The 24,976-nt window shown below is 42.7% G+C and overlaps 2 pseudogenes; one reads left to right on the top strand and one right to left on the bottom strand.

Moving 5' to 3' along the window:
- Positions 1 to 5,372: 5,372 nt before the first annotated feature.
- LOC123485768 lies at positions 5,373 to 7,002 on the bottom strand (annotated as a pseudogene).
- Positions 7,003 to 18,595: 11,593 nt separating this feature from the next.
- LOC121557967 lies at positions 18,596 to 20,317 on the top strand (annotated as a pseudogene).
- Positions 20,318 to 24,976: the final 4,659 nt, after the last annotated feature.

Genomic DNA, 24,976 nt, shown 5'->3' with positions numbered 1-24,976 from the left:
TGAAATGCTGTAAATTAAGAGGACTCTATGTATTTTGAAAGATGAGACGTTGAGGATTATAAGAAATACCGCTTTGATGTCGTACAAGTAAGCCAAACACCTGTGAGTCCAAATGTGTACTTCACATTTCCATATCAACAACTCATGTCATATACAATGCCAACGTTTTTGATCACTATGTGTGATGTCAAGTTACAAGAAGACATGGCGTCTTTACCCTGGGTTGTTCTGAACAGAATGAGTCTATTTTTGTCTATTGTGAAGAACATTTGCAGCAGAACAAGCACCTGAATGTACTCATTGCTCCTTACTATGCAGACCAAAATTACAATCTGTTTCTCCAAATTGCCTTATGAAAGTGTAGTGTATTAGGATTATGTCTTTGTTAATGGTTTTTAAGTGGAACTGAAAGAATGTTTATCTTAGTTCAAAAGTAGCCATTTGTAGGGTGACGCCCCAGGGGAGACAGGTGATTGGACAGCAGAGGGAGCAACCCATATTTTTACATTGTTTATAAGTATATGCTGGAGGAAGAAGAGGTTAGAGCGACCATTGCAATCTGGGGCGTCGCTCTCCGGGTGGGCATGACACCTGTAACTCATGCTGAAATCTTGTGATATGAATAAAACTTATGATCAAAGGTTCAGTATGAGCGGACTCCTTTGTTTGACAGCAATGAGCACCAGCAGCGACAAGATAAACTACAAAAGCCTAACACCTCAAGATCGTTTTTTATAACCTAGCTAGTCATGCTGGCAATAGAACAAGCTTTCTTTTTGGATTGCGTAAACAACAATAGTAATTGTGTGATGGCGGGGAATGCAGGGTTGTGTTCCAAACCAAACAACTACTAGTGTTCTTGCTCTAGTTCCTCAATGACACAGCTAGGAGAGCTCAAAAACGCACCTTATAGTTGAAGACTCTTCTTTGAGTCCTAAATGTCCATTGACATTACTTTGGAGAGGTGTGTGGCCACTTGGAGACACCAGTTAGTCCTCTCATTCAAACCCTTGTCATTTTTTTTGTATTATGTTGCACCTACCCCACATTTTCCAGGAATAGTCTTATCATGTTACTGATTGTAACAAATGAGGTGAAAAATACAGTAAATGTAAAATGCACATAAAATCACCAGTGTAATGTTTGGATTCAGTCTTGTGTCAGGTGAACTGTTGTGTCCTCAATTTTGGTCTAATAATTTTCACATAATCTCCAAACTGTTCATTTTCAATTGCTACCATTCAATTTAGATTTATCCATATTGGCCAATTCACCATGAAGTTAAAGGGAAAATCCACTCAACAACATTTTGTATTTTTTTCATTAGTCCACTGTAGATACAGTCCCAAAATGTTTTGCATCATCATGATGATGTGGTAGGTGACACTTTGCTATTTTCCTTCTTGAAAGTCCAATATCTTGAAAACGTGAAACCTGACATGTCAAACATTGTGGGACTGTTCAACAATGAACTAATGAAACAAATACCAAAAAAATCGATGTGGAGTGGATTTTCCCTGTAACTCCATAATCTAGAACCATCCACCCAAAATGCTGATGAAGACGATAGTAACGTTGAACACTTGTTTATTGTTGTAGACTCATGGAGGAGGGACTTCGGTTTGACAAAAACAAACCAGAAGACAGAAACCAAAAGGCATTCCAACCATTTTCTTTATTACATGTGTAATAGGTTAACCATGATATCACTCCAGTCCCAGGGACTACAATATTTTCGATTATCTGTTTATTAATTTATGCCACACTTTACATTAAACTATTTTTTTCTGAAAGCACAATGCCTTTTTGTAATATTTGTTTTTATATATGTATAACAAAAGTATATCTGTCAAGAATATAGATAGTGTAGTTTGGTTCTATTTTACAGACTGTAGAGTTGGTGTTTTTTAGTTTAGCTCCTTGTGGGTGAAAGTATTGAGAAATTGTTGAAATGCGTTCCATGTCTTCACTGTTATTTTTAACCACTACTACCGTACAGTACAAGTGTTTGTATATCAAAGTATTTTTAGATTGTGGTAATGATCGCTAATTGTGTTGCATTGGTACATCTAATAGAATGTTGACAAATACAAATGACTAGCATAAGACATTTTCTTGCATGGATATTTTTTAAATGTTTTAAATATAATAAAAATGTGTGCAAGGTGTGCTCCCTCGCCTGTTAATAGGATCATGTTACTACTGTGAATCACATATGAAAGAGCCATTTACCCTTATGAGGATGTTTTAGACTGAACAAAAATATAAACGCAGCATGAAAAGTGTTGGTCCTATGTTTCATGAGCTGAAATAAAAGATCCCTGAAATGTTACATACGCACAAAAAAAACGTATTTCTCTCAAATGTTTACATCCCTGTCAGTGAGAATAACTCCTTCGCCAAGATAATCCATGCACCTGACAGGTGTGGCATATCAAGACGCTGATTAAATAGTATGATCATTACACAGGTACACCTTGTGCTAGGGTCAATAAAAGGCCACTCTAAAATGTGCAGTTTTGTCACACAACACAATGCCACAGATGTCTCAAGTTTTGAGGGAGGGTGCAATTGGCAAGCTGACTGCAGGAATGTCCAACAGATCTGTTGCCAGATAATTGAATGTTAATTTCTCTACCATAAGCCTCCTCCAACGCCAGAAACCATATTCAGGGAAGCTCATCTGTGTGCTCATCATCCTCACCAGGGTCTTGACCTGACTCCAGTTCGGCATCGTAACCGACTTCAGTGGGCAAATGCTCACCTTTGATGGCCACTGGTACGCTAGTGAAGTGTGCTACCAGTTTCAACTGTTCCGGGCAGATGGCAGACATCATGTATGGCGTTGTGTGGAAGAGCGGTTTGCTGAAGTCATTGTTATGAACAGAGTGCCCCAGGGTGGAGGTAGTGTTATGGTATGCGCAGGCATAAGCTACAGACAACAAACGCAATTTTCTTTTATTGATGGCAATTTGAATGCACAAAGATACTGTGATGAGATCCTGAGGCCTGTTCATCCGCAGCCATCACCTCATGTTTCAGCATGACAATGCACGGCCCCATGTTGCAAGAATCTGTACACAATTCATGGAAGCTGAAAATGCCCTAGTTCTTCCATGGCCTGCACACTCACCAGACATGTCACCCATTGAGAATGTTTGGGATGCTTTGGATAGACGTGTAGACAACATGTTCCAGTTCCTGCTAATATCCAGCTACTTCGCACAGCCATTGAAGAGGAGTGGGACAACATTCCACAGGAATGATCAACTCTTTTCGAAAGGAGATGTGTCGTGCTGCATGAGGCAAATGGTGGTCACACCAGATACTGACTGATTTTCTGATCCACACCCCTACCTACCTTTTTCTAAGGTATCTGTTACCAACATATGCATATCTGTATTCTCAGTCATAAATTAGGGTCTAATTAATTAATTAATTAATTTCCTGATATGAACTGTAAGACATTAAAATCTTTGAAATTGTTTCATGTTGCGTTTATATTTTTGTTCAATGTATATTTGTTAAATATATTGTCTTATGTTAAAGGCAAAGCATTATCATAACTGACAATCCTATATTGTGGCAACATTGAGTCATTACTGCTTATTGAGTTTGTAATACTCTATCCATAGAAAAATGATTCTCTATGACAGTATCTGTATTTATGAATGCAAACAGAGTTTTAACCCGGAATATTTTTAATAACATTTTTAGCAGAGTAATAAAACAACAAAAATAAGGAATGTCCACCTGTGTTTGTGAGAGCTGTTGGGTAAGAGAGGTTCAGATCAATGGGGACATGGGTTTGTGTCTGTATGTCATTAAGATATCCACTAAGAGGGAGAAACAATAAAACGATATATAGTGAATTCAATCTACACACAATACCCCATAATGACAAAGATAAAAACACGTTTTTATACATTTTTGCAAAGAAAACAAAAAAATAATAATAATACTGGAAATATCACATGTAGATAAGTACTGTCAAATAAATTGAACACACTACCCCCTCATATAGTTACAGTGCCTTGCAAAAGTATTCATCCCCCTTGTAGTTTTTCCTATTTTGTTGCATTACTACCTGTAATTTAAATGGATTTTTATTTGGATTTCATGTAATGGACATACCAAAATAGTCCAAATTGGTGAAGTGAAATGAAAAAATAACTTGTTTCAAAAAATGCGAAAAAATAAATTACAGAAAAGTGGTGCATGCATATATATTCACCCCCTTTGCTATGAAGCACCTAAATAAGATCTGGTGCAACCAATTACCTTCAGAAGTCACATAATTAGTTAAATAAAGTCCACCTGTGTGCGATCTAAGTGTCACATGATCTGCCACATGATCTCAGTATATATACACCTGTTTTGAAAGACACCAGAGTCTGCAACACCACTAAGCAAGGGGCACCACCAAGCAAATGGCATCATGAAGACCAAGGAGCTCTCCAAACAGGTCAGGGACAAAGTTGTGGAGAAGTACAGATCAGGGTTGGGTTATAAAAAAATATCAGAAACTTTGAACATCCCACGGAGCACCATTAAATCCATTATTAAAAAATGGAAAGAATATGGCACCACAGCAAACCTGCCAAGAGAGGGCCGCCCACCAAAACTCACAGACCAGGCAAGGAGGGCATTAATCAGAGAGGCAACAAAGAGACCATAGATAACCCTGAAGGAGCTGCAAAGCTCCACAGCGATTGGAGTATCTGTCCATAGGACCACTTTAAGCCGTACACTACACAGAGCTGGGCTTTACGGAATAGTGGGCCAAAAAAGCCATTGCTTAAAGAAAAAAATAAGCAAACACGTTTGGTGTTCGCCAAAAGGCATGTGGGAGACTCCCCAAACATATGGAAGAAAGTACTCTGGTCAGATGAGACTAAAATTGAGCTTTTTGGCCATCAAGAAAACGCTGGAGCAAACCCAACACCTCTCATCACTCCGAGAACACCATCCACACAGTGAAGCATGGTGGTGGCAGCATCATGCTGTAGGGATGTTTTTCATCTGCAGGGACTGGGAAACTGGTCAGAATTGAAGGAATGATGGATGGCGCTAAATACAGAGAAATTCTTGAGGGAAAGCTGTTTCAGTCTTCCAGAGATTTGAGAATTGGACGGAGGTTCACCTTCCATCAGGACAATGACCCTAAGCATATTGCTAAAGCAACACTCAATCTGTCCCTAACAGAGTAAAGAAGATTCCATTTTAATTTGATGATGAGATTTAGTAGGACATCCATGGAAATTCTAATCATGTGTCATGTCAACTGACTAAATATAATACTTTCTAAATTGATATATTTAATGATTTGTGAATGTAATTAATAAATTATCTGTTCCCTCTCCATCGTTTAATCAGTGTGTGTGATTGACAGGAGAGATGATGAGAGGGGCTGAGTTTTGACCATCATCATTATCAGAGGGGCCTAAGCATGGAAAGAGTTTCTCTGTAAAGGTGCATCCAGTGAAAGAGTAGATATGAGACCTGGCCTCCACATCATAAAAGGAGACCTGACCCTCCTCATAGTCCACAAACACCCCCACCTTCTGGGGCTTCTCTCTCAGGGATTGGAGGATAGAGTTCGTTCCGTTAAGGTACACATTCTCATCCCTTCGCGACATAGTCCAGAATCCATCCTCAGGTCTCTGTGTGATAATTCTCTTCCTGTCAATGGACTCTCTGGCCACTCCTAAATTCCATCTAGTCTTACCCTTAACTGTCACCTCATAGTAAAACCTTCCTGAGGAGAGGCCATCCTTTCCTAGGACAAACCGATGACAATCAAACCTTTTTGGATTGTGAGGAAGATTCTGTAGTGTGTTTCCACATCTTACTTGTTTTCCATCCTCTGACAGGATGATCCAGGGGTTTGCTGTATCAGGGTCCAGAGTCACATCCCCTGCATACTGCTGAATCCTCTTCAGTTTGACTTCAGGCAGCTTCTCCATCTCTTTATTCAGTGTCTCCTCCAGCTGAGACACAGCTCTCCCTCACAGTCCCCACACACAGATCACTGTGAACACTGATCTCAGACCAGTTCTTGGTGGGTGGAGGGTTGCACACTAGGGATAGGAAGCTCTGGAGAAGTTGGAGGTGGTCCTCACTGTGGGAGAGCTGCTTCAGCTCAGTGCTTCTCCTCTTTAGATCAGTGATTTCCTGCTCCAATTCTTTAATGAGCCCTTCAGCCTGCCTCTCTACTGCTTTCTGCTTCTCCTCAATTACCTTAACAAGCTCACCCTGGCTTTTCTTAATGGAGCGCACCAGAGAAGTGAAGACTTGCACGCTCTCTGCTATCTCGGTCTCTGCGCCTCTCTTGCTGAGATCTACTGAGAGTTTGATCATTTTAACCTTCTTCAGTCGCTCCTGGATAATCTGCTGTACTTCTGCCTCAGTTTTCCCCAGTTGAGCCTTCCTCTCTCCACACTCTTCCTCTATAGGGACAGTGTCATGAGTCTTGTGGTCTGCCTCAGTGCAGAACTGACACACACATGTCTGGTCAGTCCTACAGAACATCTCCAGGAGTCTGTCATGCTTCTTACACATCCTGTCTTCTAGGTTCACCACAGGGTCGATCAGTTTGTGTCTCTTTAAGGGTGAGGCTATCTGATGAGGCTCCAGGTGAGTCTCACAGAACGAGGTCTGACACACTAGGCAGGACTTCATGGCCTTGCGCTTCGTCCCAGTACAGACGTCACAGGGCACTATTTTAGGTTTAGGAGGGGACCCATTTCTACCTCTTTCTCTCATCTTTTTAAAATTCTCGACAACCTCTCTGAACGTTGTGTTGACACGAAGCTTAGGTCGTCTGGAGAATGTCTCCCGACACAGTGGACATTGACACAGGTCCTTGCTATTCCAGTACTTTGTGATACAGGCCATGCAGAAGTTGTGTCCACATGAAGTGGTGACTGGCTCAGTGAAAATGTCCAGACATATAGAGCACAGGAACCGCTCTTCAGACTGGAGACTGCTGGAGGATGCCATATCTAGAGAGAGAAGGTGGAACTATAAATGATTTCATAGAATGAGTCAGCTCCCGATAGTTTCAGTTCCATTGTCAACACAGCATTTAGAGACACTAACACATCTTGATTCAAGTTGATTAACCATACAGCATACAGTATAAATTAGTCAATGTACAAAATAAAGTTAAACATACAGTAGGTACTGTAGTTGATAAAGAAAACAGGAGAATGCAAGAATTCACACAGTAGAATTTATCTTCACCTGCCCTTGTTAATCTCTACTCACCTGTATCTGTGTGTGAAAGAGTGTGGGTGCTTTCTCAGATTTTTTGGTACTATATACTGTAGTATTCTTTTTAAAACAGAGACTGCGTAGCTGTCGTAACAGATTTTTCAGAAGAGTTTGAGACAGTTTACTGGTGTGCGCAACATACAGTACGTCTAAAAAATAAACACTTCAGTTTCACTTAAGTAACGTGACGTTGACATGCTCCTCCCCACCCAGTGCTGCTCTGTGCTCTGGAACATAATTAACCCTTCACATGTCTGATCTCTTTTCATTCTTTGTTTCATAGTAACGTGAGTCAGCATTTCAGAAAGGCCCCTTGTCGTTGCTACGCATCCAATCAAAACACGTTGTAAAGAACAACTTTGCATCCTTGAATGGAACATTCCATGTTACAACTCATTTACAAAGGACAGCATACGCACAAATCTCCTCAAATGGAGCTTCCAAGTAGTCATTAGTCTCTACATTAACAGCACTCACAGACAGCTAACTAACAGTATGGTATGTGTACGTATATGTAGCTTTCACCATCATATCTACTCATGGCCAGTTTCTAGGAATTTTATTGGGGGGTTTTGTAGGCGTGTGGTGACGAGTCCCGTGTAGCTCAGTTGGTAGAGCATGGCGCTTACAACGCCAGGGTTGTGGGTCCGATTCCCACGGAGGAACAGTATGAAAAAAAAAAAAGATGTATGCACTCACTAACTGTAAGTTGCTCTGGATAAGAGCGTCTGCTAAATGACGTAAATGTAATGTAATTATTGATACATTCTTGATACAAAAGTGTGAATCAGAAATGTTAAACAAGGAATTACTGCAGATGTAATGAAGGTTTTCTAAAGACATCAACTACAATAGAATTCGCAGGGGATGAACAAATACTGTCAGTCTATGTAGATTTGATCCTTAATTAACCTTTTACTGCAGTGGGCTAAATCAGGGTCACAAAGAGTGTTTATTGTTAGTCTTAAACAAATCAACTTTGAAACAAAGTATACACCTCACACAAATGGTTAAGGGCTTAACAAAAAGAAGACACCTGTACCATGTCTGATATAGAGTTGAAATGTAATCAAGTTTGCATCCCAATATTACACTTTATATATATCACAGAAGACTGAAATAAAACAAAACTGTTTGACAAAGCAACACCGGATTTCTGGCTGTAATAATAAAAAAAAAGATTATTTATGAAATTATTAAACATATTGTGAACATTCCACCCATGAGGCCACTAGGCCATTTGACTGCAGGAAAGGGCTACATAAGGAGCAGGAAATATCCCAGATTGTTATTTTAAACGTACACACTTTCACTTATATCAACTCCCAGTTTATCAAGTCAAGCCAGACAATGGGTGGAGAACTAAAGCTGAATGTATTTTCTGTTTGTGGGAAAATGCCTGTGTTTGCTGTATGCTGAAAGCCTGCATCTGCTGCTTGTGGTTCCTGAAGAAGTGTTTAACATACCTGAATGGTTTTACAGGTTACCACTTTAATCCATTTCTATATGGTAAATTGTGTTTATGCACATATTACACCAAACTCGCCTTGTTAGCGTTTACGATACTTGCCCCTATTGTCTCAACACCCAACACACACATTCACTCTCTCTCTCTTCCTCTCTCTCTCTCTTTAGGAGTTTGTGGAGAACAGTAAGAAAATGGCGGGAAGGGATCTGCTCGTCATTTATGGCACACTTTACAAGAAAGCTTTATGTTTTCTTTAAAGCGCAATGCCTTTTTGAAACATATTTTGTATATAACAAAAGTACATCAGTCAAAAATACTGTTAGTGTAGTTTGGTTCTATTTTACAGGTTGTAGAGTTTTTGTTTTGTTTTGCCTCTTGTGGGAGAAAGTATTGTGAGAGATTATTCAAATGTGTTCCATGCCATCACTGTTATTTGTTAACCACTATTACCGTACACTACACGTTTTTGCATATCAATGTCTTTTTGCATTGTGGGATTTATGGTGGTGGTTGCTACTTGTGATGCATTGCTCATTGACAAATACAACTGACTAGCATAACAGATGATTAACAGGCACTTTTCTGTCTGAAAAAACTCCATCTCAGTCTAGAGCTTGTTTAAAGTCTTCTTGCATGGATATTTTTGAAAAGTTTGTGATTATTTTTTATTCTAAATTTGTGCAAGGTGTTCTCCCTCGCCTGTTAACAGGATCATGTTACTACGGTGGCTCAAACATCAAATAGCCATTTACTCTGATAAGAACGTTTTATATTACTTTCTGTAAGACAAGTACTGAAGTTGTCTTATGTCAGAGGCAATGCATGATCATAACTGACAATATCTAAATTGTGGCAACGTTGAGTCATTACTGCTTATTGAGTTTATCATACTCAATCCACAGAAAAAGGGATTCCCTATGACTGCATCTTTATTAATGAATGAGTTTTTGTTATAACACAGAATTGTTATAAACATTTAATGCAGATTAATAAAAGAAAATGAAAACAGTCAATGTCCACTTGTCTTTGTGAGAGCTGTGGGGCAAGAGAGGATCAGTTCAATCTTGGACATGGGTTTGTGTCTGTATGTCATTAAGATATCCACTAAGAGAGACAAACAATAAAACAATATACCCAAATATAAAAACAATCATGTATATATACCCAACAATAAAACAATATATTGAACGAAATTAAATATTTGTGATGGTGATGTGGTGATTTGGAAATTGCCCTGTATCAGACCAGGGTTCAAAGTATATTTCTTCTTCTGTCAAATATGTTAGCTGCACTTGATTGAGCTTCCCAGGTGCAATATAACCAATATAATAGTCCCAGAAGTACAAACCCCACCAATCTGGCACAATAGAAATATGATTATTAAATGTCTATGTCTGGCACTCCAGTCAAACGCTCAAAGTATCGGAAAGAAAACAAATACTATTTGAATCCAGGTCTGTCCTGTATCAGTTTGACTATTTCCTAACTCCAGGAATAAATCCCAGCTGACCCTGACCTCCATCATGTCCTTTATGCTGCGACTGGCCCGCTTCTGTGACGAGTACTGAGGATACGAAGAGGCAAGACGCAGACGCAGGAATCAACAAGGTAAAGGTTTACTTAACAATAAGAAAGAGAATAACAAGGAGCGAGTAAACGACACGCCGCTAACAATTACACACAACTATGACTGAACAGTCCAGGGCTATATAGTGGAGGTGATGAGATGATGAGTTGCAAGTGCGCCGGAGGTGATTAGGGTGCGTTGGGTTTCCATTCCTGTGTTGCCGAGGTGGTGCGCTCAGACTGGTGGCTCAGTAGACCGGCAAATCAGGTCGCCGGAGGGGAGCAACGGGAGGAGACGTGACAGTGCGGTTCTCGCGGCAGGACTTCACCAGCCATGAAGACGACCCCGAGGACGAGGAGCGGGCCGGTCAGGGCAGCGACGGTGGAAGTCCTGAATTAGGTTGGGGTCCAGAACGTCCCCAGCTGGAACCTAGCTCTTCTCCTCAGGGCCATACACCTCCCAGTCCACCAGGTAACAGAGCCGTCCCCCACGGAACCTGGAGTCCAGCAGGTCCCTCACAGCATATGCCGGACTTCCATCAATGTTCAGGGGCGGAGGGGGCTTATCCCGGGGGACGGCATCCGCCAGAGGACCAGCAACCACCGGCCTGAGGAGAGACACATGAAAAGTAGGTGAGACACGGTAGTGCGGGGGAAGGAGCAGCCGGTACGGCACCTCATTAATCCGCCGGAGGACTTTAAACGGCCCCACAAACTGGGGCTCAGTTTCTTGCAGGGCAGGTGGAGAGGGAGGTTTTGAGTGGACACGATCAGACACGATTACAAGGCTGGAATACGGGAGCCTCACTGCGGTGGCGGTCAGCTTGGTCCTTCTGCCGACGAATTGGCCCCCTGGAGACGGACATGGGCGGCGTCCCAGACCTGTCCGGCCCTGCGGAACCACTCGTCGACAGCGGAAGCATCGGTCTGGCTGTGTGTCCAAGGGACCAGGGCCGGTTGGTACACCAGGAAGCATTGGAAGAGAGTGAGCCCCATGGAGGAGTGAACGACGGAGTTCTGGGCATAATCTGCCCAGGGAAGAAACCTCTTCCACTCACCCTGCCGGTCCTGACAAAGGCAACAAAGAAACTTCCCCAGCTCCAGGTTCATGCGCTCCACCTGCCCATTTGACTGAGGCCTATACCCGGAAGTGAGGCTGGCCATGGCCCCGATCTTCTCCAGGAAAGCGTTCCACACTCGGGAGGTGAATTGGGGGCCACGGTCCGAGACGATGTCCTCCGGAAGTCCATAGTGCCGGAAGACCTGTTGGAACAGGACCTCAGCGACCTGGAGAGCAGAAGGAAGACCAGTTAGTGGCAAAAAAACGGCATAATTCTGAGAATCGATCTACGACCACCATGACTGTGATGAAGCCGTCAGAACGTGGGAGGTCGGTGACAAAGTCTATGGACAGGTGTGATCAAGGTCGCTGAGGCACTGGTAGAGGAACTAGTTTGCCTGCCGGGGCGTTCCGAGGTGTCTTCATTTGGGGACATATGGAACAGGAGTTGACATAGCGAGAGACATCACTAAACAAGGTGGGCCACCAGTATTTTTGTGATATAGAATTCAGGGTGCGCGTAATACCGGAGTGCCCTGCCTTAAAGGTGGTGTGCGCCCAGATCACCAGGCGGTCACGGACACTGGTGGGTACATACACGCGCCCCAGAGGGGCGTTGGCAGGCGCTGGGTCCTCCTGAGCCGCCAGGCGGATGTCTTCTTCCACATCCCAAACGACAGGTGCAATGATGAGAGATGGGGGTAGGAAAGGACCCCTCAGATCCTTCCTTTCTCTGGTATGGTGCATCCTGGAGAGTGTGTCGGCTTTCACATTCTGGGAGCCTGGGCGGTAGGACAGAATTAAGAAATTGGGCCCACCTGGCTTGACGAGAGTTCAACCGTTTCGCTGCCCGTAAGTGCTCCAAATTCTGATGGTCAATAAGAATCCGGAATGGATGGACTGCCTTACTTCCAGTGTCTCCATTCGTCCAGAGCATGGACCTCTGCCAACAGCTCCCTGTCTCCAACTCCATAGTTCCTCTCTGCGGGGTAAGCTTTTAAGAGAAAAAGGCACAGGGATACATTTTCTCTGGCTTACCTTGCCGCTGGGAGAGAACCGCACCCACGCCCTCCTCAGATGCGTCCACCTCCAGGATGAAAGGTCAAGATGGATCTGGGTGTTTTAGGATGGGCGCAGTGGTGAACCTCTCCTTCAGCCTCTTGAAGGCAGCGTCAGCATCAGGGTTCCAGGCCAGCTTCTGAGGCCCACCCTTAAGGAGAGAGGTGAGCGAGGCGGCTATGGAGCTGAAGGAACTGATGAAACGCCGGTAGAAATTGGCAAAGTCCAGGAAGCTCTGTAGGCCCTTGGTGGTGGGGACTGGCCATGGCCTGATGGCGTCCGTATTCTCTCTTTCCATGAACACCCCCTGAGGACTGATCCTGTATCCCAGGAAGGAGATGGCCTGTTGGTGGAATTCACATTTCTCCCCCTTCACCAACAGGCTGTGTTCCTGGAGGCGGAGTAGGACAGCTCTGATGTCCCTGACGTGCTCCTCGAACGTAGCCGAGTAGATCAGGATATTGTCGATGTACACAACCACCTGTCGACTCAGCATGTCTCGGAACACGTCATTGACAAAGGACGAATTCGGATCAGGTTGTTTGCACTCCTCAGGTCCAACTTGGTAAAGTACCGGGCCCCTCGTAGCTGCTCGATGGCCAACGGAACCAGAGGGAGGGGGTACCGGTACTTGGTGGTGACTGCATTCAGCCCCCGTAGTCAATGCACGGCCTCAATCCTCCGTCTTTTTTGGCCATGAAGAAGAAGCTGGCGGAGGCAGGATAGGTAGAGCTTCTGATGAACCCCTGTTTCAGGGTCTCCGCCACATTCTTCTCCATGGCCTCAGTCTCCGCCCTGGAAAGGGAGTAAATGCGACTCTTCGGGGGGTGTTGTCCCTCCATCAGGTCAATGGTGCAGTCCCAGGGCCTGTGAGGAGGGAAACACATAGCCTTTGATGAAGAGAAGACTTCGGAGAGATCTGCATACTCACGTGGAATGCTGGGCTGGAGGGCGGAATCGGGACTCTCCGCTGACGTGGAACAACAAACCACTGGCAGGCAGGTCTTCCCGCATGAGGTGGACCAGGCTGTGATCCTCTTGGTGATCCAATTAATGGTGGGGTTGTGTAGTCTGAGCCAGGGCAATCCCAAGACGATCCGGTGAAGAGTGAATTGACGATGTGGAATGACAGCTCCTCGTGGGGTGCTCTGGTAGTGTGGGAATGGTGATGGTGATGGGGAGAGTGATGTGCATAATGGTGCCTGATCCAAGTGGCTTATTGTCCAGCGAGGAGACGTGTAGTGGAGAAGGCAGTGGCACGGTGGGCAACCCCCATTCAGAGACCAGCTCCCTATCTATAAGGTTCCCCACTGAACCGAAATGTATCATTGAATTGGAAATGGAAGAGAAGGAATAACCAGTCACCGTTATGGGAACTAAAAACAATGGTTTTGTGATAGGAGATGACGTAACACTCACGGAGCGGCGACGGGAGTCATACCGCCTAGATTGGAAATCGCCAGGAGATCTGTGTTCCTTGGTGGTGTAGGGCATGCTGTCCACCTCCATTGGTGAGCTCTCAGATGCAGGGCGGCTTCCATAGCTCAAATGGGGTGAGCGTCGAGGTCCGGGAGGTGTTGGGAACGCCGTCTGTCTCTCAACATGTCGTCAAGACGGATGGACGTTGCGATGAGGGTATCAAGGTCCATCTCGTCGTCCCGACATGCGAGTTCCGTCTTGATGTTCTCCCGTAAGCCTCTCCTGAAGGCCGTGCGCAAAGCACGCTCATTCCAGCCGAAAGACGCCGCCACTGTGCAAAAGCTCAGAGCGTACTCGGACGCGGGCCCCTCTCCCTGTTGTAGCTGGAGGAGACCCTCACCCTCGTCCGTTCCCTGCCTTGGATAATCAAACGTCGCCCTGAACCGAGCGAGGTAGGTGCAGTAGGGAAGTGCCGCGGCCTCACCTCCTTCCCAGACTGACATGGCCCAATCCAGCACCCTTCCTTTAAGTAGCGAAATCACTAGCGCTATCCTGGCTTGGTCAGATCGATATGCCCCAGGCTGACGTGCCAGATAAAGTGAAACATGTAGCAGGAAGCCGCTACATTTAGTAGTTTTACCGTCATAGCACATACAGTGCTAGTATTTGATACACTGCCGATTTTGCAGGTTTTCCTACTTACAAAGCATGTAGAGGTCTGTAATTTTTATCATAGGTACACTTTAACTGTGATAGGTGGAATCTAAAACAAAAATCCAGAAAATCACATTGTATGTTTTTAAGTAATTAATTTGCATTTTATTGCATGGCATAAGTATTTGATCACCTACCAACCAGTAAGAATTCCGGCTCTCACAGACCTGTTAGTTTTTCTTTAAGAAGCCCTCCTGTTCTCCACTCATTACCTGTATTAACTGCACCTGTTTGAACTCGTTACCTGTATAAAAGACACCTGTCCACACACTCAATCAAACAGACTCCAACCTCTCCACAATGGCCAAGACCAGAACGCTGTGTAAGGACATCAGGGTTAAAATTGTAGACCTGCACAAGGTTGGGATGGGCTACAGGACAATAGGCAAGCAGCTTGGTGAGAAGGCAACAACTGTTAGCGCAATTATTAGAAAATGGAAGAAGTTCAAGATGACGGTCAATTACTCTCGGTCTTGGGCTCCATGCAAGATCTCACCTCGTGGGGCATCAATGATCATGAGGAAGGTGAGGGATCAGCCCAGAACTACACGGCAGGACCTGGTCAATGACCTGAAGAGAGCTGGGACCACAGTCTCAAAGAAAACCATTCGTAACACACTACGCCGTCATGGATTAAAATCCTGCAGCGCACGCAAGGTCCCCCTGCTCAAGCCAGTGCATGTCCAGGCCCGTCTGAAGTTTGCCAATGACCATCCGGATGATCCAGAGGAGGAATGGGAAAAGGTCATGTGGTCTGATGAGACAAAAATAGAGCTTTTTGGTCTAAACTCCACTCGCCGTGTTTGGAGGAAGAAGAAGGACGAGTACAACCCCAAGAACACCATCCCAACCGTGAAGCATGGAGGTGGAAAAATCATTCTTTGGGGATGCTTTTCTGCAAAGGGGACAGGACGACTGCACCGTATTGAGGGGAGGATGGAAGGGGCCATGTATCGCGAGATCTTGGCCAACAACCTCCTTCCCTCAGTAAGAGCATTGAAGATGGGGCGTGGCTGGGTCTTCCAGCATGACAACGACCCGAAACACACAGCCAGGGCAACTAAGGAGTGGCTCCGTAAGAAGCATCTCAAGGTCCTGGAGTGGCCTAGCCAGTCTCCAGACCTGAACCCAATAGAAAATCTTTTGAGGGAGCTGAAAGTCCGTATTGCCCAGTGACAGCCCCGAAACCTGAAGGATCTGGAGAAGGTCGGTATGGAGGAGTGGGCCAAAATCCCTGCTGCAGTGTGTGCAAACCTGGTCAAGACCTACAGGAAACGTGTGATCTCTGTAATTGCAAACAAAGGTTTCTGTAATAAATATTAAGTTCTGCTTTTCTGATGTATCAAATACTTATGTCATGCAATAAAAAGCAAATTAATTACTTAAAAATCATACAATGTGATTTTCTGGATTTTTGTTTTAGATTCCGTCTCTCACAGTTGAAGTGTACCTATGATAAAAATTACAGCCCTCTACATTCTTTGTAAGTAGGAAAACCTGCAAAATCGGCAGTGTATCAAATACTTGTTCTCCCCACTGTAGTTGGTGATAGCACGGGAACAGGTGGACTGGGTGCACTCGCCGCTCCCTGAGGAGTAACCGGAGCGCTGGGCAGATTATGCAGAGCTTGGAGCACTTCCTGCATGGCAGCGTTCAACTGGGCAAGCTGCTACTGGTGATGGTCGAGGCTGGAAAACTCCAGGAGGATTACCTGCTGCATCCATTTTCGTGAGAGGTGTGTAATTCTGTGACGAGTACTGAGGATACGAAGAGGCAGGACGCAGACGCAGGAATCAACAAGGTAAAGGTTTACTTAACAATGAGAAAGATAATAACAAGGCGCGAGTAAACGACACAATGCTAACAATTACACACAACAATGACTGAATAGTCCAGGGCTATATAGTGGTGGTGATGAGATGATGAGGTGCAGGTGCTTAGGGTGCGTTGGGTTTCCATTCTTGTGTTGCCGAGGTGGTGCGCTCAGACCGGTGGCTCAGTAGACCGGTGAATCAGAATGCCGGAGGGGAGCAACGGGAGGAGACGTGACAGCTTCCACCTGGGCACTGTGGCCATCCTCACCTGCATCCACAACCAGATCAAAGGCTAAGGACGTGCCATATATTAGATTCACTTTGATAGAGTATATGAAAAATAGTATCATTTTCTGTCAAAGGTCAGCATTAGACCTAAATTATGTTAATAATTAAAGCAACATAACTTGTATTAGGTTTTCATTTAAGTTCATTTGAGTTTAATGAAGTGACTATTGGCTTAGTAACCGCGTGACGCAGCATGACATCGTGAACATGAATGTTCAAGAATCCAAAATTGCATTAGGCATTTCCTCCTTTCTAGAGTAGCTTTGATGACAGTTGGGTTTGTGATGCTAACGTTATCTAACAAATGTGAGGATGTTTGAGGTGGAAAAACCTAAGCCATTTATAATGAAGAAGTCTCATTCTTTCAACATTACGTTGGTGACGATGTCTGATATGCATGTAAACAAGTCTGAGTTGTTACCACCCCGTCTTAGAGGCCAAGTGGGCATGACTGGGCATGATTGAAATCAAAACCCAACCCTTAAATAACCAAGGAAAGTCATACATTTAACAGAATCTCGCATATCTCTGTTTTGAAAGATACTGACATTATGACAAATTATCCTATTTACATTTTGTAGTCAATTTTGAAATAATAATAATTGGTTTTGACTAAAATCAATGCCACAAAACCAGCTTTCAACCAGAGAAGTCGTTTTATTTGGTTCAGCTTCCCTTTGAGGGATAGTTTTATTTCTGTCAAAGAATGTCAGCATTATGGGTAGGAGAAAAGCTATGATCTCTTATTGATATAATTTATTAAATCCACTTCAATCAGTGTGGATGAAGGGGAGGAGACAGGTTAAAGAAAGATTTTTAAGCCATGAGACCGTTGAGACATGGATTGTGTATGTGTGCCATTCAGAGAGTGAATGGGCAAGACACACGATTTATATATATATATATATATTTTTTAAAGGAGACCTGACCCTCCTCATAGTCCTCAAACACCCCCACTTTCTGGGGCTTCTCTCTCAGGGAGAGGAGGATAGCCAATCTTGATTCAAGATGTTTAACTATACAACATACAGTTTAATTAGTCAATGTACAAAATAAAGTAAAAAATCGGTACTGTAGTCAAGAAAGAAAACAGGATAAAAAAATAATTCACACAGTAGAATGTATCTTCAGCTGCCCTTGTAAATCTCTACTCACCTGTGTCTGTGTGTGAAAGTGTGGGTACTTTCTCAGGTTTTTCTCTAGTATATATATATATATATATATATATATATATATATATATATATATATATATATATATATATATATATATATATATATTATATACTGTAGTTTAGTAAAAAAACAACAACAACAAAAACAGACGACTGTGTAGCTGTTTAATAGAGATTTCTGAAGAGTTTGAGAGAGTTTACTCCTGTGTGCAACATATAGCATGTCTAGCAATTTAAGTTTCACAGTGCTGCTCTGTGCTCTGGAGCAGAATTAAACCTTCACATGGCTGATCTCTCATTCTTGATACATTGTTTTACCATTTCAAAAACAAGGCACATTTTTTAAAAGTGTTCTAATTTTGTTACTGATCAAGGTAGAAAAAGTGTGAATCAGAAATGTTAAACAATGAATTATTGTAGATGTTTGGAAGGTTTTCCAAAAACATAAAAACTACAGAATTCAAATTCCACATGGGGATGAACAAATAACTCAGTCTAGGTAGATTTGGCCTTGCCTGACGACTCACACGGAACTCTTTCGCTGCTCTATCGATAAGAAACAAACATTCGTGGGCGTGGCGTTTGGCCAGAGCAATGAGTCTGGGTAGCCAGGCAAGATTTGACAATTAGCAGCCAAAAATATCCCAGATTATGCCTTTAAACATATTCACCACCAGTTTGTCTAGTCAAACCAGACAATGGGTGGAGAACTAAAGGTGAATGTTTTCTGTTTGTAGGAAAATGCCTGTGATCGCTGTATGCTGAAAGCCTGCATCTGCTGCTTGTGGATACCTGAATCAAGTAAGTGTTCTATCAGAATCAGATTGATTGTCATCTGAGATGTTGATTATTCTTACTATTACACATGTTATATCATTGACAACAATCTATTTTACAAGGGAGACTCATTCCAAGATGGCAGCAATCACACATTGTTATTGATGATACTTCTGTCTCTTGTTTGTCTGTTTTCACCACAGAACGCGTACACGGCCACAGAGATCAATAGCACCAGTTTCTGTATGTCGGCACGCGACGCCTTCGTCATCCTGGTAGAGAATGCCTGGTAGAGAATGGCCACCATCAACACCGTGGGGGACTTTGTCCTCTTCCTGGGAAAGGTAGCGGCCACATAGCGATCGTGTAACAATTAACTCATTAGGAATTTGGGGCACCACGGAAGGAGTTGTTTAACGAGTTACCATCTCCCGAATTAAACTCTTAGAATATATATATATATATATATATATATATATATATATATATATATATATATATGCATGCTATGTACCAATAACAGTCACTTATTAATCATTACCTCATCAGTCTCATTCTGAATGTCTTATAATCCTTGAACCTGCATGAACCCTAACCTTACTTATGTATCAGCAATACACAAATTGTCTTAAATATTTACTTACTAGCTAACTAAATAATAACACAGAATACATACATACTTAATTCATGAGAAAAGTCCCTAGCGGATGAACAACAGCATGACTTGGTTATCAAAAAGGGAGGGGTCAATAGAAGGAGGGAGAGAGGTACAAAGACAGTCAAACTTATGGTACATACATTTGGAAACTACGCTCACGGTAATCAGAATACTTAGCACCCATACCACCGCCGTTTGGGTAAGAAATGCAATGCATTTACGTATAGAATGTCTTCTCCGTCGTCTCTCTGTTGAAACCAATCACTCCTATGGGGAAGGTGTCGATGGGTATAAGGCTCTGGTTTGTCCACCAGAGGTCACAATGTCCTTTGTAGAGCTTCTCTGGCAGTGAAGTGGTTGTTAGACAGATACTTCAGATGTACCAACGGTTGTCTGAGATGGGATTGTCCTTGTCACCTCGTGTCTTTAGTCAAAGTTCTAGACTACTTTACATGCCAGCTGCAGACTGGTAATGCTACGGTCTAGTGAGTTTCTTCTTCTTGTGTAGAGATTGAGAGTTTCAGAGTTTCTCACCATTTCAAACATGTGGACTAACGTCTCACATTTCCTGGTCTTAGAGTTTCAACCATTTGTAACGTTCAGCTCGCGCTGTACGTCGGCTGGTCTATCTGGTCTAACAATTTAAAGCCGTGTAGCCACAGCCACAATGTTAAGGTGTCAAGACCCCTTCTCTTCTATGGGAGAGAGGGGGTCTGGCTATCTTCAAACATTTGCCTAGCTGATGGGTCCCTTTTCTCTTTTCTCCCTTTCCCACCCTCCTTTCTCTCCATATTTTCCTTCATACGTGCGTGTCCAGGAACTGATCATCTCGTGCACTGCGTTCGCCGGCATTCTGGCGCTCAACTACCAGCAGGACTACACGGTGTGGGTGTTGCCGCTGCTCATCGTCTGCCTGTTCTCCTGGCTGGTCGCCCACTGCTTCCTGTCTGTCTTTGAGATCGTGGTGGACATGCTCTTCGTCTGCTTCGCCGTGGACACCAAGCACAATGACCGCAGCCCCAGCCAAAAGTTCTACATGGACTAGGCCCTAATGGCGAGGGGAAGGGAGGCGAGGCTGGGTGGGAGACTATGGCTGCATCCCGATTCTCCACCAGTCATGGATTAAAAAGGAATGGATTGGTGTAATAATTGGCTAGAAGGAGTTTCAACCATTGTTAACTTCATGTTGTGTTCACTTTAGAAGAAGGGTGGAGAATTGGGACGTAGCCTTATATATGTCTCTGTTCCATTATCCACACTATCATTCCAATTACATCAGCACAAACATTCTTAGTGTTATGCTACTGTGGATAAAGGAACATAGCCTGTGTTTACCACTTTAATCAATTTCTTTATGGTGAATAGCGTTTATTCACTTATTACACTAAATTATACTTGCCCCCTATCATGTCAACATAGAACACACACAGTCACTCTCTCTCTCTTCTCTCTCCCTCTCTCCAGGAGTGTGTAGAGAACAGTAAGAAAAATGTTGTGAAGGGATCGGCCCGAGACGGTCATGAGATGAAGCACATGGGGGAGTTAACAAAACCCTTCCAACAGAGAATACGTCGCTTTTTTAGGTGTTAAGGTTGAAAATGTGGGCACTGATAAGCATTTAAATTGGAAGTCAGTGGCTGTACAGTAACATGCTATAAATGACGTCAGAGCTCAGGCTCTGCGCCTTGCAGCGCTATATGGGTTTTGACTGACAGCTGTTCTGAAGTTCAACACTGCACGCGACAAGAAGTTGCCCCCATCCCGCCCGTTTATTGGGCAACTTTGTTTGCTTGAGTGAGGGAAATGCTGTAAATTAAGAGGACTCTATGTATTTTGAAAGATGAGACGTTGAGGATTATAAGAAATACCGCTTTGATGTCGTACAAGTAAGCCAAACACCTGTGAGTCCAAATGTGTACTTCACATTTCCATATCAACAACTCATGTCATATACAATGCCAACGTTTTTGATCACTATGTGTGATGTCAAGTTACAAGAAGACATGGCGTCTTTACCCTGGGTTGTTCTGAACAGAATGAGTCTATTTTTGTCTATTGTGAAGAACATTTGCAGCAGAACAAGCACCTGAATGTACTCATTGCTCCTTACTATGCAGACCAAAATTACAATCTGTTTCTCCAAATTGCCTTATGAAAGTGTAGTGTATTAGGATTATGTCTTTGTTAATGGTTTTTAAGTGGAACTGAAAGAATGTTTATCTTAGTTCAAAAGTAGCCATTTGTAGGGTGACGCCCCAGGGGAGACAGGTGATTGGACAGCAGAGGGAGCAACCCATATTTTTACATTGTTTATAAGTATATGCTGGAGGAAGAAGAGGTTAGAGCGACCATTGCAATCTGGGGCGTCGCTCTCCGGGTGGGCATGACACCTGTAACTCATGCTGAAATCTTGTGATATGAATAAAACTTATGATCAAAGGTTCAGTATGAGCGGACTCCTTTGTTTGACAGCAATGAGCACCAGCAGCGACAAGATAAACTACAAAAGCCTAACACCTCAAGATCGTCTTTTATAACCTAGCTAGTCATGCTGGCAATAGAACAAGCTTTCTTTTTGGATTGCGTAAACAACAATAGTAATTGTGTGATGGCGGGGAATGCAGGGTTGTGTTCCAAACCAAACAACTACTAGTGTGCTTGCTCTAGTTCCTCAATGACACAGCTAGGAGAGCTCAAAAACGCACCTTATAGTTGAAGACTCTTCTTTGAGTCCTAAATGTCCATTGAAATTACTTTGGAGAGGTGTGTGGCCACTTGGAGACACCAGTTAGTCCTCTCATTCAAACCCTTGTCATTTTTTTTGTATTATGTTGCACCTACCCCACATTTTCCAGGAATAGTCTTATCATGTTACTGATTGTAACAAATGAGGTGAAAAATACAGTAAATGTAAAATGCACATAAAATCACCAGTGTAATGTTTGGATTCAGTCTTGTGTCAGGTGAACTGTTGTGTCCTCAATTTTGGTCTAATAATTTTCACATAATCTCCAAACTGTTCATTTTCAATTGCTACCATTCAATTTAGATTTATCCATATTGGCCAATTCACCATGAAGTTAAAGGGAAAATCCACTCAACAACATTTTGTATTTTTTTCATTAGTCCACTGTAGATACAGTCCCAAAATGTTTTGCATCATCATGATGATGTGGTAGGTGACACTTTGCTATTTTCCTTCTTGAAAGTCCAATATCTTGAAAACGTGAAACCTGACATGTCAAACATTGTGGGACTGTTCAACAATGAACTAATGAAACAAATACCAAAAAAATCGATGTGGAGTGGATTTTCCCTGTAACTCCATAATCTAGAACCATCCACCCAAAATGCTGATGAAGACGATAGTAACGTTGAACACTTGTTTATTGTTGTAGACTCATGGAGGAGGGACTTCGGTTTGACAAAAACAAACCAGAAGACAGAAACCAAAAGGCATTCCAACCATTTTCTTTATTACATGTGTAATAGGTTAACCATGATATCACTCCAGTCCCAGGGACTACAATATTTTCGATTATCTGTTTATTAATTTATGCCACACTTTACATTAAACTATTTTTTTCTGAAAGCACAATGCCTTTTTGTAATATTTGTTTTTATATATGTATAACAAAAGTATATCTGTCAAGAATATAGATAGTGTAGTTTGGTTCTATTTTACAGACTGTAGAGTTGGTGTTTTTTAGTTTAGCTCCTTGTGGGTGAAAGTATTGAGAAATTGTTGAAATGCGTTCCATGTCTTCACTGTTATTTTTAACCACTACTACCGTACAGTACAAGTGTTTGTATATCAAAGTATTTTTAGATTGTGGTAATGATCGCTAATTGTGTTGCATTGGTACATCTAATAGAATGTTGACAAATACAAATGACTAGCATAAGACATTTTCTTGCATGGATATTTTTTAAATGTTTTAAATATAATAAAAATGTGTGCAAGGTGTGCTCCCTCGCCTGTTAATAGGATCATGTTACTACTGTGAATCACATATGAAAGAGCCATTTACCCTTATGAGGATGTTTTAGACTGAACAAAAATATAAACGCAGCATGAAAAGTGTTGGTCCTATGTTTCATGAGCTGAAATAAAAGATCCCTGAAATGTTACATACGCACAAAAAAAACGTATTTCTCTCAAATGTTTACATCCCTGTCAGTGAGAATAACTCCTTCGCCAAGATAATCCATGCACCTGACAGGTGTGGCATATCAAGACGCTGATTAAATAGTATGATCATTACACAGGTACACCTTGTGCTGGGGTCAATAAAAGGCCACTCTAAAATGTGCAGTTTTGTCACACAACACAATGCCACAGATGTCTCAAGTTTTGAGGGAGGGTGCAATTGGCAAGCTGACTGCAGGAATGTCCAACAGATCTGTTGCCAGATAATTGAATGTTAATTTCTCTACCATAAGCCTCCTCCAACGCCAGAAACCATATTCAGGGAAGCTCATCTGTGTGCTCATCATCCTCACCAGGGTCTTGACCTGACTCCAGTTCGGCATCGTAACCGACTTCAGTGGGCAAATGCTCACCTTTGATGGCCACTGGTACGCTAGTGAAGTGTGCTACCAGTTTCAACTGTTCCGGGCAGATGGCAGACATCATGTATGGCGTTGTGTGGAAGAGCGGTTTGCTGAAGTCATTGTTATGAACAGAGTGCCCCAGGGTGGAGGTAGTGTTATGGTATGCGCAGGCATAAGCTACAGACAACAAACGCAATTTTCTTTTATTGATGGCAATTTGAATGCACAAAGATACTGTGATGAGATCCTGAGGCCTGTTCATCCGCAGCCATCACCTCATGTTTCAGCATGACAATGCACGGCCCCATGTTGCAAGAATCTGTACACAATTCATGGAAGCTGAAAATGCCCTAGTTCTTCCATGGCCTGCACACTCACCAGACATGTCACCCATTGAGAATGTTTGGGATGCTTTGGATAGACGTGTAGACAACATGTTCCAGTTCCTGCTAATATCCAGCTACTTCGCACAGCCATTGAAGAGGAGTGGGACAACATTCCACAGGAATGATCAACTCTTTTCGAAAGGAGATGTGTCGTGCTGCATGAGGCAAATGGTGGTCACACCAGATACTGACTGATTTTCTGATCCACACCCCTACCTACCTTTTTCTAAGGTATCTGTTACCAACATATGCATATCTGTATTCTCAGTCATAAATTAGGGTCTAATTAATTAATTAATTAATTTCCTGATATGAACTGTAAGACATTAAAATCTTTGAAATTGTTTCATGTTGCGTTTATATTTTTGTTCAATGTATATTTGTTAAATATATTGTCTTATGTTAAAGGCAAAGCATTATCATAACTGACAATCCTATATTGTGGCAACATTGAGTCATTACTGCTTATTGAGTTTGTAATACTCTATCCATAGAAAAATGATTCTCTATGACAGTATCTGTATTTATGAATGCAAACAGAGTTTTAACCCGGAATATTTTTAATAACATTTTTAGCAGAGTAATAAAACAACAAAAATAAGGAATGTCCACCTGTGTTTGTGAGAGCTGTTGGGTAAGAGAGGTTCAGATCAATGGGGACATGGGTTTGTGTCTGTATGTCATTAAGATATCCACTAAGAGGGAGAAACAATAAAACGATATATAGTGAATTCAATCTACACACAATACCCCATAATGACAAA

The sequence above is a fragment of the Coregonus clupeaformis genome, unplaced genomic scaffold (genome assembly GCF_020615455.1).
Source record: "Coregonus clupeaformis isolate EN_2021a unplaced genomic scaffold, ASM2061545v1 scaf0844, whole genome shotgun sequence".
NCBI lineage: Eukaryota > Metazoa > Chordata > Actinopteri > Salmoniformes > Salmonidae > Coregonus > Coregonus clupeaformis.
The sequence above is the reverse complement of the archived record's forward strand: the minus strand, read 5'-3'. Positions and strand labels throughout refer to the sequence as shown.